This window comes from Carya illinoinensis, chromosome 2 (genome assembly GCF_018687715.1).
Source record: "Carya illinoinensis cultivar Pawnee chromosome 2, C.illinoinensisPawnee_v1, whole genome shotgun sequence".
Lineage (NCBI taxonomy): Eukaryota > Viridiplantae > Streptophyta > Magnoliopsida > Fagales > Juglandaceae > Carya > Carya illinoinensis.
The window spans coordinates 12,536,781-12,554,058 of record NC_056753.1 but is presented as its reverse complement, the minus strand read 5'-3'; positions in this window follow the sequence as shown (position 1 = coordinate 12,554,058).

The window sequence follows — 17,278 nt, the reverse complement described above, 5'->3', positions numbered from 1 at the left end:
CAACCTATTTGAACTATCTCTCACCCATGACATGAAACATCAATTTAATATGGTAAAAATGAGTGGTTGATGCAGATGAGATGAGTAACCAGAGACAATATGGTAGAGAAAAATAAAATAAAATAAAATAACAAGTTTAAATTTAAGTTAAACTATTTTCCCCAGCAACCGCGCCAAAAACTTGGCTCACTCAAAAATGAGTAGCACTAATGCTATCCCAAGTGCAGGAGGATGTCGTGTAATAATTAGGAATAAATTCCTAGATCGTCTCCTCATGGAAAGTTACTTAAAATTAAACTCGTTGAAAAAATGTGAAAAACTTCACAAAGAGAAAACAAGAGGATGATATGTGCAATGGATGGAAGAGGTTACTAGTCATGGACTAGATTCATATTTTTAGAATTTTGATTGTCGGATTGGAATGTAAATGACTAACAGATTAAATTCAGAGATTAATAAAACTAAATTAAGAATTAAACTAGATTAGAAAGTAATTGACAAAACATGCATTGAAAATTGAAAAGCCTTAAAATCAATATTCTAGGGTTTATCATTGTATCTAATTCACAAATTCTCAAATTAAACCATAACAATTGTAATCACTATTAAAATGAAAGCTTAATGAAACAATAAAAATAAATAACATGAAATAAGTAAACAACAATTAAATTACCCAACTAAAACAAAAACAAAAGCTCTCTACCAAACCCTTCTTGCAATAAATTAAACTAGTACACTTAATTAAAAACTTCTAAAACAATTCCTTTATTTCATGAAACAAACTAGCATATTTGATTAAAAACTTCTAAAACAATTCTCTTGTTGCATGAAACCAACTAGCACACTTGAAAGAAATTAAGGTATTACAATTAATGAGATAAAATTCTAAAACAATTCTTAATACTTAATAAAAATTCTTAAAACAACAAAGCATTGTAGGCAAAAGCAAAAACTGCCGAATACCAATCTATATTAAGAAAGAAAAGTCAAAGAAAATGAAATGAAAATTCTGCTACTTAAACGGAAGAGAAGGAAAATAAACTCAAGGTTGCCCTACTGCTATATACGGAAAGAAAAACTCAAATGGGAAAACAAGTGCAACTTCAAGAACTCAGTTGCTCAACTGTAGCTGAATGAGAAACCAAAAAAACAATAACTCTCTCTAGCTTCTAAACGGAAAGAAGTAAGTAAAAACTGCCCATGTGTTGCTGCCTCCAGCTGATTAAATACTCACTCCTGCTGTCCAGTTTAAACGAAAGAAAGAGAGGAATAAAATCTGCTGCTGCTGCTTTCCGAGTGTGTTGTCTGAATGAGTGCTCTGTTGGTTTGCATGTGTGAATTGCTATGGTGATGCTATTGATCTCCTGCTGCACGTCCGAGTGGTCTGCATGTGTGAGTTGCTGTGGGTCCAGCTGTGTGCTGTCCGAATGAGGCTGGTCTGTTTTCTGTTGTGTACATGTGTGCATGCATGTGTGAGTGTTGTCCGAAGGGTGTGTGAGTGTCTTTGCTACTGTGTTTGTCTGCAATGTGCTGTATGCTTTCTGTCCAGGTTGCTGCACGTTCAGGTTGCTGTCCATGTGGTCCGAATGAGTTGTTGTCTGCATGTGCATGGTTTGTTTAAGTGCTGTCCGAATGATGTTTCATGTCTGCATGTGTGCTGTCCGAAAGCTGCTATCTGCTGTGTGAGCTGGTGTGGTTTATTGCATGTGAGCTGCTCGGAAAAGAAGGGATAAATAACTCAGAAACTTGCTGCTGCTGCACGTCCAGCTACTTGGAAAAGAAGGAATAAATAACTCAGAAGCTTGCTGCTGCTGCACGTTCAGGTTGCTGTCCATGTGTAAGTTGGTCCCATGCATGGTCCGAATGAGTGGTTGCTGCATGGTGTTCGTGTGGTAAGCAAAAGCAATGACTCTAAGCTGAAGTAACTTGAAGCCAACAATCTTCTGCTGCTCCCCTTCCCATGTGATAGGCTGCGTTGGTATTCAATCTTCTTTCCTTGATGATGATATTCTATCTTCTTTCCTTCAACCAAGGGCCAGGAACCTTTCTTGATCTCGCATCCATAATGAAACTTGCAGAATGATTTTGTAAACAACTCAAACCTTTCAACAATCTCAGATCCACCTCAGGAAGTTCAAATCTCATTTAAAGATCTCCTAGCCACTTAATTCACAGCACCCCAGTTCAGATTGAACCAATGTAAATGACAAATGACTCAATTCAAAGATATATAGCCACCCAAGAAATGTGAAATGTGCAAACTTCAACACTCTTCAAAATTCTAACACAAGTGGGCCATAGTTATAATGCTGGTGCAAACGTGGAGAGGGAATTCTTGTAGTTGCAATATTCAATCAAATATACAACTCGCAGAATCCTCCTAAGTTAAATTTCCAAGGTTTGAGAAGCATAGGATTTCACAAGGAATGTGATATATTTATTGGAAAATGGGTTGGCAAGAAGTGCTTCTATCTTTTAAAGATGGAAAGATAGCTCAAGAAACCTTATGAACATGAAGAACAAGGAGAACAATGGTACAAACACAAATGATAATAGAAAGCAAGAAAAATTATGGACTAGAATGCACAGTAATCAATAGTTGGTAGAATTCAAGTAGAAATTCATGCTTTTAATTAATTAAAATCACAACTTTGATTTATTCACTTTAACCATTTTTCCATTTAAAACCAATAATAATGTCATGATGAATTTAAAATACATTGGTTTTAAATAGCTAAAATATGCAATATTTCAACTCAATCATATGTGTCATGTCTATTACTCCCTCATGGCTTATGAAACCCATTCCACAGCTAGAAAGGCTCTCCATGTATTTTGACTTCACACTTAAGGCTGAAACTCTATAGAGAATGGAACCCTAGTTCAACTCAAAATGGTGGTCGTGGTCTTTCTTCCCTTCAAAGGTCTCATACTCACATGTATATGCTAGTGGTGGTTCAGTCTTCCTCTTGAGCAAAAACCCTAGTTCTTCACAATTTTAGAAACAACCAAACAACATCCTCAAATCCCCTTCAAGCCTCAGGATGGAGAGTGTGTTCCTTCACTCAAATCGAACCCTTTTCTTTCCAAGCAAATCCCCATGAATGTGTGTGTTTCAATGAAAAGGAATGTGTAGAGATGTAGTGGGAGTAACCATGCAGGTCTTCTCCCAACGTGGGTTCTTTTTCTCCTTTTTTCCTCCATGTGGTTGGATGGGTGGATATGATAATGCGGCATTTGGATGGAGAGAAATGGTGAGAAAGTGGAGAGATGAGCTTCTATCTAGGGTGGGAGAGAGAGAGAGAGAGAGAGAGAGAGAGAGAGAGAGAGAGAGAGAGAGAGAGAGAGAGAGAGAGTCTAAAAATGAAATAGGCAAAGTGTCCCCTTAGTGTGTTTCTCCTTTTCGCACTAGCCCTTGGGCTACCTCTTATATAGACCACAGAGTTCCCACCTTCCCATGACGTAGGGAATCTCAAAAGTTGGTTGCATGTATGCCATGTGTCATTAGTCCTTTAGCTTCCAACGAAACCATTCCCCTTCATTTCAAGATTTTTCTTCCTTGGGAAGTCTAAGTGATTTCTATAGCTTGAGTGACAAGTGGCTCTCCTTCTAGTTTAAGAAATCTGAATTCCCTAAGTGCCCTTAGGTGTGTGACACAAAGTGATCTAGGTTTATTGAACCTTTTGGGGTGTGTTGGTCATTTGACACAACCCTAATCCTAGACTCTTGCTTCTTAGGCGTATGCATGCTTGCCAAGTGACAAATGGCATATAGGGATGTGTATGTTAGTGCCTCTTTGCCCTCCAGCTCTTGCTCTTCCTTACAAGGATTCTTCTAGAACCTCGGTGAATATGTGTGTGTGTGTGTGTGTGGTGCCACCCATCTCTTTTTCCCACAAGACCTTTCCTCTTCTCTAGATACTTAGGGTGGCATGTTTTGACAGCCCCAGCCTCCGTTTGGGATTGGATGGTGATTGAAGCAGCAGAACATATAACACAAGGCTACATACCCCTCGTACATGACAGTTAAGATGTAATGCACCTATTAATCTAGCAGTATGCATTAAATCACAACGGAAAATTCTACTTAGGTCAAATGGTAAAATAAATATCATGGTATCGAAGTACAAGTCCCAAAAGATCAGATTTCATAAAATCTTCCAAAAGAACAAAATTGTTTTTTAAAACTCCCAAAACACGAGACCATCATTTTTAAGTCAGCAAAATATTCTCCTTTTCATAAAGTCATGTGTACCAATACTAAAGTTTCATCTTCAATTGAACTTAAAAGGACTCCCATTGTCTGTCAGGGATCTGGCTCCAATAGTCCTAACTCTGCAACGACCTTTTTTGCTTCAATTGAGGAATCTTGGGCTTGCTTGAGATATCCCGTCATGAAGTTCATATCATCCTTAAATTGCCAAGCCTTCTTAGGATCAAAAAGCAAAGTCCCATCATTAGACTCATTAAGTGTCTTGAATTTCCTTGAGTCACTACGCTATAGCCTTTAGCATGTCTAAAGTGACGTGGTAACAAGCTTCTATAGTGAACTCATCTTCTACTAACTCATTAATCCCATCCATAAACCTAAGAGCCTCCATACCAGTTACAACTTCTACCATTCTGTGTGAGGGAATGGTAGTGGACACTACCACAGTGAGATTTCGAGAAATCTCAGTAAGTAAAGAAATAACATACAATAGATATCATAAGCACATAAGAGCAAACCAAAATGAATGCATGGACATGAATTGTTATTTATGCACTTTGACTTTTGAAAACATAATGTGTAACAGAGCTTTTATAACTTTTGATAAAGCATCTTTTCGTCATTTCGTTCTTGAACATTAAACATACATATGAGCTCGGGTTCTTATTTATATATCATAGCATAGCATGTCTTTTAGGTCAAGGCCTTATTCTTGACTTTAAACATGTGATTGGATACCTCACGGCTCCCCTATGCACTGTGTGTTCCCTACTAGTTACCGCATCAACCGTTGGCCCACTTTGACTAAGGTGACTATGTCTTATTCTTAATCATATTTAATATGGTAGTTTGCCTTTTTACCTTCATCGTATGGCACCCACTAACTTTAGGTGCAACTCTGCTCTAGCATCCCTTCCTTTTAGGAACCATTCAAGTTTCGTCAACTTCATCGACGCAGGGGTTACCACTCAATTTTAATCACTCCTGAGTGAACAGAAGAGTTCCACTAGGAAATTCCCTCGTCCTAGCATTTAGGGTCATGACAAAGCTTTAAATGACTCTTTTTTAGAAATAATTTTACAAAGTCAATGCATGTAACATGGACTATGACACCTTGTATTTTCATGAGACATGTACTAATGCATGTCGAGACTTAACACAAACCACACATCATGTAATCATGCACAACCATACATTCCGTGTTACGGCTTGAAAATATTAGAACATGCAACCATATTCTTAATCAATAATTCCAAAGTATTTGAACAACAAATAGAGAACAAAACATTTATATCTTCACATGTACTATGGCCAAAACATGCAAACCATAATATGCATGGATATTTGTTTTATACACTTAGAACTTCAAACACATATTGATAACACATCATTCATAGTCATGGTCGAAACATGTCAACAATTGAAACGCACAATACACAATCTTTTCATGAATTCAGAATCTTCTAATGCATTCAGTGGAATATTACCAATAAACATACATATATAGTCGAATCATGCATGTAAATATACATATGGAAAATCAAGTATTTCATGGACTTGAACCTCTAATGGATTCGGTTAGGTATCAAGTATTCTTAAACATATTAAAGCATGCAAGTCTGAACCCTAGATGTGGCATCACATCTCCTTTTCATGATGTAAATCCAATAACAATAAACCAATCCAATAACATGGTAAACAAACACTTAAGAAACCAAATATAGGACATGATAAAGTATCATCACCTCAAACACATACAAACAAACAAACAAGTTTACATAACATATACATAGGATATCCGAAAGTAAGCTAGAGGTCTACTTGCAAAACTCCAACGTCCAATAAAAGAAGCAAGCTAAAAAAATATAGTAACATATTCATAAGAATCAACTCCTCATAAACCTTAATCCGTGCATGAGTGAGTGAGTGAGTGCTCTAGGTTTTTCTTCAAGACAAGAAAAACCCTAATCTTCAAGGTTCTTCCATATGTCTGAAACTCCAAAGAAAAAAAATCCTAGTTTTTCAAATGAGTGCTTAGATCATGGCCTTCCTTCCTTTTAAAATAATCATCCTTGAAACTTAACCAAAAGATGGTTTGGATCTTCACTCTTTGAAGAAGAAAACCCTAAGTATCAGAGTGTATGTGTGTTTGCTCATGTGGAATTTTCTTAATCAAAATTGAAAGTATTCCTCTTCCCTTGGTCATGTGTATGTTGATCACTTGTTCATGAAGAACATGTGGAAAACCGAAGCATTCCCTCTCTTGACCGTGCGTGAGAAACAAGAAAAGAAACATTTGGTTCTTCCCTTACCTCGTGGCTTTCCCTTGGTGAAAGATGACTTCTAATCTTGCAAACACTTAGAACAAACCTTGAGTGGATGGAGGGTGGCGTGAATGGTGTTTGGGTGAAGAGAAAATGGTAGAGAGTGACCGAAATTTCTAAGCTTATCTTCAAAAAGACCTAAAAAGACTCTTGGTCTTTCATCTCCCTTTTCTTATAGGCGTGATCTCCCCTTTAGAAAAACTGAAACTTGGTGCATGGATGCCAAATGGCATCACCACCATGTGACTCTTCCCCTTTCCCCATCATTAGATTGTGTTGGGAACAAAAGCCAATCTTTTGGACAAGTGGCGTGTAAGCCCCTCCAAAGCGAAACCATAGCTCCTTCTTTGCCCTTCTTTAAGTGTCTATGTCCATTGAATCTAGTGGTAAAAGGGTAAATTTTGAAACCCTAGATCCTTCTTGAAGCTCTACATGTGTGCATGCTTACCAAGTGGCAAGTGAAGTGTGTGTGAGCGTAGGTGGCTGCCGAAACCCTACAACTCCCAAGGTGATCCTTCATCATCCCAAAGTCTTGGAGAAATGTGATTGGGCAATGTGGGTGGCATGCACCCTTAACTAGTGCAGTCCATCTCATGAGTTTCTCACCAAAATTCTTTTAGAACCCTTAGGCATGTGGCTCTCCATCTCCCATGCAGATTCCACCTCTTCCCAAAGCAAAACCCTTCATCTTCTATCTTGCATGTATGACACATGGCAACTTCTCCTAGAAATCGAAACCCTCTCTCTTCCATGGTTGAATTGCCTTGTCCCTTGGCCTTCCCTTGGCTTCACTTTCCATAACCGCACCATTTCCCTTCTAGAAACCTTTCTCTACTTTGTCATTATACCTCTTCTTACAAGCAAACCTTCTTGTATGCATGACACATGGTAAAAAGGTGGGTGATCCTCTAGGGTAGGCGTGTAAGACCAAAACCCTAAAATCTTTCACCTTTCTTCCCTCAATTCAATCTAGATTCATCAAGTTCTAGTTGTAGGTTCCATTGGATGACATGTGGCGTCCAAAGAATTGGGTTTGGCATGTGCCCTAGTTTTATTGGGCTTCAAACCCCAATTCTCCTATATAGGCTGAATCACTCATGGGCTTGGACCTTCCTCAAGACCTTAGATGCTCAGTGCACCAAACCTAATTTCTAATTGGGTTACACCACGATGCTTGGCCCAAAATAATACACTAAAAATAAACTAAGAGGCTTAGCTTAAATCCTTGTCGTCACACGTGTGGTGCACCTTTCCTAGGCAACCCTTCCTCTTCCCCATGAACTTTCTTCTAGGAATCCTAAGTGAGTGACATGTGGCATGTGTGAGGGAGAGTGGTGTAGTGGCTGAAACCTAGGGACTAGGGTTTTGTTTTATCCCATGTGCCTCTTCCAGTTCCAATCATATCCATATTCTAGAAAGTCCCTTGCATGATTGAAACTTGGCAAAAAGGTGATTGGAACCCCTTAGGTAGTCATCAATGTAATAGCCTGTTAGAAATTCAATGGTGGAATCTCTTTAGGCTTTAGGAACCTAGTGAAAATCTCGAAAATTTTCACAAATTGACCAATCGCATAAATTTTAGTCTGTTAGCATAGTCGATGTTATTACTCACTATAGTGTCAAAAACACGATTTTATTTATTAGAGCTAGTTAGAAATGTCAAAATGCAATATGGTCTATACCATTAGACTCAATTGATTATCTAGGATTTTATGGCTTAATAATCATATTTTCAATTTTCAAACAAAATGCTTGTTTGAAACTACGTTTTTGTTATTTTAAGGCACTTGGGGGTTGAATTTCGATACTAGAATTGTACATTTAGGTTTGTATGAATATTTAGGATTTTACGATGCAAATTTTATTATTCACTTTCTCAAAGTATAGTAACGATGATAGTCCCAACAAATTAGGTTAGAGAAATTTTTATTTATTTTTTAGATGTTCAATAGTGTTGGGGTGACATGGCATAGGTGAAATTTTTCTCTCAACTTTGGAGGGGTGACCAGGGTTTTGTATGGGGCAAGCCATCGGCCCCTTGGCTCTGATGTCAGGGCAGGGCAGGGTGCTGAAGAGATGATATCCGATCGATCGGAGCAGGGGTAAAAGACAACACTGCCTTTGCTCACTGTATGAGCTTGTTTTTACAGATGTGATGGCTACGAAACTAGAACTTCTTCCAATGTTGATATACCTTTGCGTGAACCTCAGTTTTAGATGTTCTTTTTGTTTTCGAAGGCTGAAATTCAACAATCTGCAGAGCCTTTTCGATTCTCAGTGGTTCTAAAATTCCTTCGTTGTCGACCTTCACTCGTTCATATATGTGGTTTTATCAAAAATTGATAGGGCTTGAAATCATTACCAATGATTGGTCAATTGCACAATCTGTGTAATGAGATGGATGGCAAAGGAAGAGGATTTTTGTGTGATGGTGAGAGGAAATTCAAAGGTTTATGGGGTTCATTTTCTGTTTTTCGCTAGACTCCGGAATATGTGGAAGCCGGGTTTGCCTTCCAATTATTTTCAGGAATTGATGTTACGTAGTATTGGTAATGGTTTTGGCTGCTAATTGAAGAGAGACAATGCAATGGCGTGTGTGTCTCGTCCTGAGGTCGTACGCATATGTGTTGAATTAGATGTTTCTCAATCCCTGCATAATTCTTTTTGGTTGGGTCCTGTGGGTCTTGCAATGAGCCATTATCAGGAGTTCATCTTTGATTCAATCCCAACTCTGTGTATTCTATAGGAAGCAAGGACATATGAGGCCAATTGTTTAAGGCACAAACTTATTGCAGTAGGCGAAAAAGAAAAGAAGGCTATTGTGCAAGATGAAGGAAGAAAGACTCCCATGAAAATATTTGGAAGGTAGTGGGTAGCAGTAAGAGTGAGAACACCATTCCAGTTGCCAAAACGGTTGTTGGGGAATCCTCAAAGTCAAGATGAGATATTGTTCTAGAGCGAACAATGAGGAATCAAAGATAGTGTGGTTTGTTTTGTCGGTGGGAGAGATATACGATTCGCGTATGGCCAAGTATAAAGACAATATTTCCAATGTATTGCATATTGAGGATGTTGATGCTCAGAAAATTGGTGATTCTTCTAATCAGCATACAGGTGTTGTGGAGGATCAAGAACACTTGAAGGGACAACACTCTAAATAGAAAGAAAGTTGATTTGAAATAAAAGTAAAAGAGGAAGAATCTGATGGTGATGCCCAGGAGCTCCCTGAAAAATTTGAACCGAGGAGCTCTTTGAGACTGGTGGATGAAGCCTTGGAAATCGAGTTAGGATGTTTGGGTGATAGGGAATTTTTGCTGTGGAAGACTTGGAAAATGTGGAGCTTTTGTGTAGGGCTGGTTCTGACGGTGATTCCAAGGTGGATCTGAATGAGTTAATGGCTAAGTGTTTCGACTGAGATCCCAACATGCATGTTCCATTGAAAAAAGCTAAGGGGGTAAGGAAAGAAAAATATATTGTTGTGTTGGAACATTGCACTCACTCAAAAAAATTACTTTAATTTTTTGATGAATACTCTTACTTGGAATATTAGGGGAATTCTTTTGTCGAAGAGTTGACTTTGGTGCATTTTGAATAAAAGTTAACCTTCAATAGTGGCCATTTTAGAACCATTTTTAAATTCTAATAAATGCATCAGATAGGCAAGATGGACGAATTTGCAGTCTTATTTCAATAATGCTGAGGTGGGTGGAAAAATTTAGAATTTATGGGCTATTGATTTTGAGTTTTAGTTGATTTCAATATCGGATCAAGTTATTAGTGGTTGGTTTATTCATGGTAATTACTGGGTGCTTGCAACCTTTGTTTATGCTAGATGTTTTTAGGCTAAGTGAGTGGAGCTTTGGAATTTTTTGTAAGCGCAAAATTCTTGTGGCCTTCCATGGTTCATTAGGGGGATTTTAATATTATTCAAAGTGAGAGTGAAAAGGTGGGTGGTCTCTTGCAGGCTTATCAGGCAAAAAGGGAATTCAATGAGTGTATTCATGATTATGCATTGGTGGATCTCCCTTGTAAGTCGTGGTGTAATGGAAGGTTAAGGGGTAGAAGAATATGGGCACGATTGAATAGGGTGCTCGTTAATATGCACTTCTCAAATTACTTTGGGGATATTCATGTTACTTATTTGCATTAGACCTCTTCAAATCATGCATCAATGCTTGTTCGGCTACTCAAAGAACAGGAGACAATTGTGCGGCCATTCAGATTTCTTCGTATGTGGGTTCTCATGAGGGGTTTACTCCTTTAGTGCAGGTGGTCTGGAATAACAGAGTGGAAGGGTGTGCTATGGTACTTATTAGTAGGAAGTTAAAGCTGCTCAAAGTTGCTTTGAGGAATTGGAACAAGGAGGTCTTTGGTCGAGTAGATATTGAATTAAAAAAATTGGAAGACTGTATTATTGGGTTGGTAATAGATATGTCCAGTAATTACTTGGTTTAGGTTGAAAATGAATTGTTGCAATATAAGCAAGACCATTTGCAGTGGGTTCATCGAGAGGAAATTTTGGCATGTCAAAAATCTCAGATTAAGTAGCTCACCAAAGGGGATTCTAATACGAGTTTCTTTCATGCTTCTATGAGACTCAAGAAAAAAAAATAGAGAAGATGAGGCTTGATGACGGAAGAACTCTTGATTCGGTGGATGAGGTGCATAAGGGTGCGGTGTTATTTTTCCAGCAACTTCTTTCGGCGTCGCCTATAGAGAGGGATTCAGCTGGTCTGGATTTGCTAGGTCTGGTGGTATCCATGGCAGATAATGAGGCTTTGTGTGCTATCCCTTCTATGGATGAGGTCAAGAATTCTTTATGGTCTATTCCTATAGATAGTAGCCCGGGTCCGAATGGATTTTCTGCTAGTTTTTTCATTTTGGTTTGGAATATTGTTAAAGATGACCTTTTGGAGATGACTAAAGATTTTTTTGAGGGACAACCGATTTCTACTTTCTTTAGAGCTACCAATTTGGTTTTGATTCCGAAGGTGGATGAGCCTTTGGGTTTTGGCCAATTTCGGCCGATCAATCTTTACTCGGTTGTATATAAAATTATGTCAAAGATTATGGTCTTTCGATCGACTCTGGTTCTGGATAAAATTATATCCCCTAAGCAGGCAGCATTCATTTGAGGAAGAAGTATTTTTGAAAATATGTCGTTGGCCCAAGAATTGGTACAAGGCATTAACATGAAAGTGAGAGGTGAAAATGTGATGTTGAAAATTAATATGGCCAAAGCTTATGATCGAGTTAATTGGAGCTTTATGTTAGAGATTCTATGTCGATTGGGATTTTTTGAAAATTGGCGAAATATTGTTTTTAATGCTATCTCATCCCCTTTTTATTCGGTGATGCTAAATGGGTGCACTAAAAGATTTTTCAAGGCTTCACGTGGACTACGACAAGGTGACCCTCTTTCCCCTTATTTATTTATTTTGTCCCGTGAGGTTTTCCCGGATGCTAAATAAAGATTTCAGTTTCGGTCATATTAAACCTTTCCATCCTAGTGGAGGTACTCTAATTTCTCATTTGTTTTATGCAAATGATCTTCTGATTTTTGCTAATGGTGGGAAGTCATCTATATGAAATCTTATGGTGGTGTTGCATAGGTATGAATCGATGTCTAATCAGATGATTAATTTGAGTAAGTCCTCAATTTTTTTTCTATCTCTATTTCGATTGATCGTAAAAATGGATTGAAGATTATTTTGGGTTTTGAGGAAGATGGATGGCCATGCACGTACTTAGGCATTCCTTTATTTGTGGGGTGCATGAAAATCTGAATGTTTGATTCACTCTTGGCAAAAGTTCAAAAGAAATTGGCTAAGTGGAAAAGTAAACTCCTATATTTTGGGGGTAAAATTGTTTTAATCAAACATGTTTTGAATATATGCCTATTCACATGCTCTTTGTCTTGAATTTACCAAAAGGTGTGATCTCGGACCTTAAGAAAAATTTTTTAGATTTTCTCTAGGGCACTTCGATGGAGAATAAAAAAAAAAGGAAGTGGATATCATGGAGGAAAATTTGTTTTCTAGTGGAAGAGGGTGGACTCTGCATTTGGGATTTTCATGAGGTTCAAGAATCCTTATGAAATTTGCTTGGAAGCTAATTAAAGGAAGTTTGATGTGGTCAGATTTCTTTTCTACCAAATATGTTGGAAGCTCTCATATCGATTCAATGATGCATTTAAGGAAAGAGACTTGTTTTTGGAAGGGAGTCATGGCTCTCATTCCGAAGGTACTAGGCAATTTGAAGTGGCTCATTCCCGCCGGGAGGGGGGGTCAATCTAAGTTTTGGTTGGATAATTGGTTAAGAGATGGTCCGTTGATTGCTTCTATACCTGTAATAGGAAGTGTTAATCTGAATGTGGCTGAAGTTTTCACTGATATGGGTCCGAATTTACTTACTTTGTGAGAGATGGTTCTGGACAATGTGCTCAAGAAGATCTGCGACTTTGGCATGAGGTTACGGTAGGGTCATGAGATGTGCGTGTGGAAGCCATCGATTGATGGAGAGTTCACCACAAAATCCGCCTGGCAATTACTTCTTCAATGCGGTGATTTATGTACCTAGAAGAAATGGCTTTTGTAGAATTGTTTACCAAAGAATATGTCAGTTTAGAGAGCTAAGAGAAGTGCTATCCCGGTTGATGATATTATTAGAATATAGGCATTCCTCTAGTTTGTAAGTGCGAGTGTTGTGTTCAACCTCAGATGGAGACTAGGCATCATATCTTATGTGAGGGTAGAGGAGCTCAAAAGGTTTGGAAGTTTTTTGCTGACACCTATTGCATGAGAATATCACAAACCTAGAATTGGGAGGGGATGATGAGTTTTTGGTGGCAAAGGACCTCAATGCCTACTCAGGTTGGGTGGCTTCGAGGGGTTCTTCCTATTGCAATTTCTTGGGCATTATGGAGAGCAAGATGTGCAGCTAGAATGGAAGGTGTTAAAGTCATACCTGATGATGTTATTTGATCTATTAAAGTCTTAATTAGAGATATCTCGAGTAAACTTAAAAAATTTCATTTTATGGGCGGAAATGATCAAGCGGTAATGGAGATGTTAGCATGTTCGATTATTCCTGTTTCCATAAAGAAACTAAAATTAATTGCTTGGATACCTCCAAAGAGAGAGAGGGTAAAGCTGAATGTGTATGGAGGTTCTTGTGGTAACCCGGGAGAGTTAGGTGGGGGTGGTATTATTCTGGATTCTAAAGGAAGAGTACTGGCGGGTTTTGCTCATTCATATGATCATGCCACCAATATCATTGCCGAATGTAGAGCTCTTCTTGATGGACTTTGGTTGTGTAGGCAATTGGGTTTGTGGGATATATTGGTAGAGTCGGATTCAACTGTTATAGTTGGATGGTAGGCATCAAGGGTGTGCAAGTATTGGTTCCTATGGAATTTTTTGGAGGAAGTTAAAGACAATGTATGTAACATCCTGGTCCCACAATAAGCGCATTTGAAATTTAACTAGTATTTATTTATTTATTTTTTTTTTATGGACTAGGGGCCAAATATTTTGTTTTGGTGGTATTGCCCAGATGACTAACATAAGAGGGAGGTGAATTGAGTTGTATTAAAAAAATAACAATTATAAATCAAATATATAATATAAAATATAAACAAAATACGAAATAGCAATAAATATAAAGAGTAGGGATAAAAGAGAAGCAAACTCAGTATGTTAACGAGGTTCGGCCCCACTGCCTAAGTCCTCGCCTCAAGCTACCCCTTGAGGATTCCCAAATTCACTATGCAACCTCCTTCAGGTGGAGATAGAAACCTTTTACACCTTTGAACAACACCGCTACAAAGGATCCGTGTAGAACACCCTCTACACTTACAATCACCTTACACGTAGGGATTCGACTATTCCTTGTGTAGAACACTTTCTACATGCACAAGGGTTATGCACACCCTTTTACTGATACAAGAGCTGATAGTGGGTAGGTTATCAGAAAACACTCCTCAATGAGTGGAATAAAAACAATACAGTGCAAACTATATCTCATTCAAAATGAACAAGGATTAAGGCTCAACGCTTAGAAAAGAAAGAATGAAAGTTTTGAATGAATGTTGTATGCTCTGGATGTTGTAAATGTGAAGCTCTCAAATGATCTATTTATAGGCATATGAGACTTCATATTCAAATTTAAAAAGATTCACATGTCAAAGACAATATCATTCACTTTTTCAAAAAATTCAAATAAAAGGTTCTTCTTTTTTAATTGTCAAAGACAACATCATTCATTTTTCAAAATCTTCAAACCTAATCTCTTACTTTTAGCATATGACAAAAGGAGCATACTTTACTTTTCAAAAAATTCAAATCTAATCTTTTACTTTTAGCATATGACAAAAGGAGCACACTTTACTTTTCAAAATTTTCAAACAAAATCATCTACCTTTTACATAAGTCAAAAAAAGTATTAATCACTTTTGAAAATATTCAAATAAAACATGCACATGTGAAAGATGACAATCAATCATCTTTAATATTTTCAAAATTCAACCATTTAATCAAGGTATGCACATGTGAAAGATGACAATCAATCATCTTTCAAAATTTTTAAATTTAATTTTCAAAATATTCATACAAATGTGAAAAATGTATTTTAATGTTTTATGATAAAATATTAATTTTAAGCCTTAATTCTAATTTCGAATTTTTAAGAGATTTACAATATTATTTTATCACTTTAATGTGAACTTATTCCCTTCTTACTCATACTTGTTTCCTTAATGTGCTTGACTTCATTGTGTAGACAACTTGAACTTGAGACTTCTTTATTCTTTGAATTCATTTATTATCATCAAAATCCATGTGTAGATATATAATTACACAAAACTTGAAACTTTGGATTCAACAAATGGATATCAGGTTTATTTTTTTATTAGGCTTACTAAGTGAGTTAAAATCAGTAAATGTTTTTCGATAGATAGAATTTGTTTTGGATCAAAAAAAATTCATGGGACAATAAGATATTTTCTTTAAGAGGTGGAATCAGAGCCCAAACAATGCTCAAATCCAAGCCCATGAAGCCAAGGATCAGTTTCCACCGCCAAGCACATTCCTTGTTCCACCCATGCAAGTCTCCTATGCACTTCTTTCTCCTTCTTTTTCCAAGGGTTTCAACCACCTATATATATCTATATATATCATTTTATGCATGTAAAACTCCCTCAATTAGCATTGCCGCACATGATCCTTGTAATAGAACCTGTATTCTGTGGTTATGAGTGAATGAGATTTTCAATAGCTTTCTCTTCCATCTGAAGCTATCTCCATTTCTCATATCTCCCTTCTATCTTTTGTTTCACAAGTGCTACTCTGTACCTTATTTTCTTACATGGTACCAGAGCAGTAGTTGTTGTGAACAATGGAAGAAGAATCAGTCGACCAAAATAATCAACATGTTTCATGCTTCCTCAACTTCTCTGACCAAAATAATCCATACCAGATAGAACACGAAGATAACATAGCAACCAGTTTGGTCACTGACCTCCTAACCATAGAAAACTATGTTACTTGGTCTAGAGCTATGAGAAGAGCACTCAGGGCCAAGAACAAGATTGGCTTCATTAATGGAGACACCAAAAGATCTGCAAGTCAGGATGATCCTCTCATGGAGGCTTGGGAACGCTGCAATGATGTAGTGGTATCCTAGATTCACAACTCAGTAAGCAACTCTGTGAGAACCAGTTTGGTCTTTGTTAATGATGCTTATGCTATTTGGAATGAGTTGCAAGATAGACTTTCACAACAAAATGGGCCACGTATTTTTCAGCTAAAGAAATCTTTGGCAAGCCTCTCACAAGGAGATGATTCAGTGAGCATTTACTTTGGAAAACTCAAGACCATTTGGGATGAGCTAGCTCTATATGACCTTATGCCTGAATGTAGCTGTGGTCAACTAAAGATCCTAATGGAGAGGTACCAAAGGGACTGTGTCATCCAGTTCCTTATGGGATTAATTGATTGCTACTCCAATACTAGGGACCACATCATGCTAATCGAACCTATGCCTGCATTGAACAGAGTCTTCTCCATGACTCAACAACAGGAGAAACAACACTAGTTGATTTCTGGTAAACCTTATGGCCATGTTCACTAAAGGGAATTTTGGCAACTTCAAGTCTACAAATAGGCGTGAAAGGCCTTATTGTACACATTGTAAGATGTAGGAACACACTTTAGATACCTATTTTAAGGCTGGAAATGCCAAAACCCCTGTGTGTAGCCACTATAATTTGAGTGGACACGTGGTAGACAGATGCTACAAGCTGCATGGGTATCCACCAGGGCATAAAATGCATAATAAAGGAAAGGGGTCGAGTGCCTTTGTTGCTCAATCAAACATCCAAGTTGAAGTGGATCAAGGAGAAAGGGGTGATGATAAAATGGCACTCACCTAAGGGCAATACCAACAGCTTCTTGCCTTGCTGCAACAGAAGGATCACTAAGTCAAATCTCTTGCAGGGCAACATCATACCACTTTTCCCACTACAACAAACACAGCAAATACTTCCAAGATGTCTGATATTTTCTCTTGCCTCTTAGCCTATACACAGAAACCCCCAAGTTTTTCTAATGTTCCTTGGATTCTGGACATGGGTGTAACTGACCACATAATTTGCAACCTCTCTTTCTTCAACACAATCACTAAAAGTGCACTTTGTTTAGTTACATACTTAAACCAAATTTTTGCAAAATAAATCTTCATATCCTAAG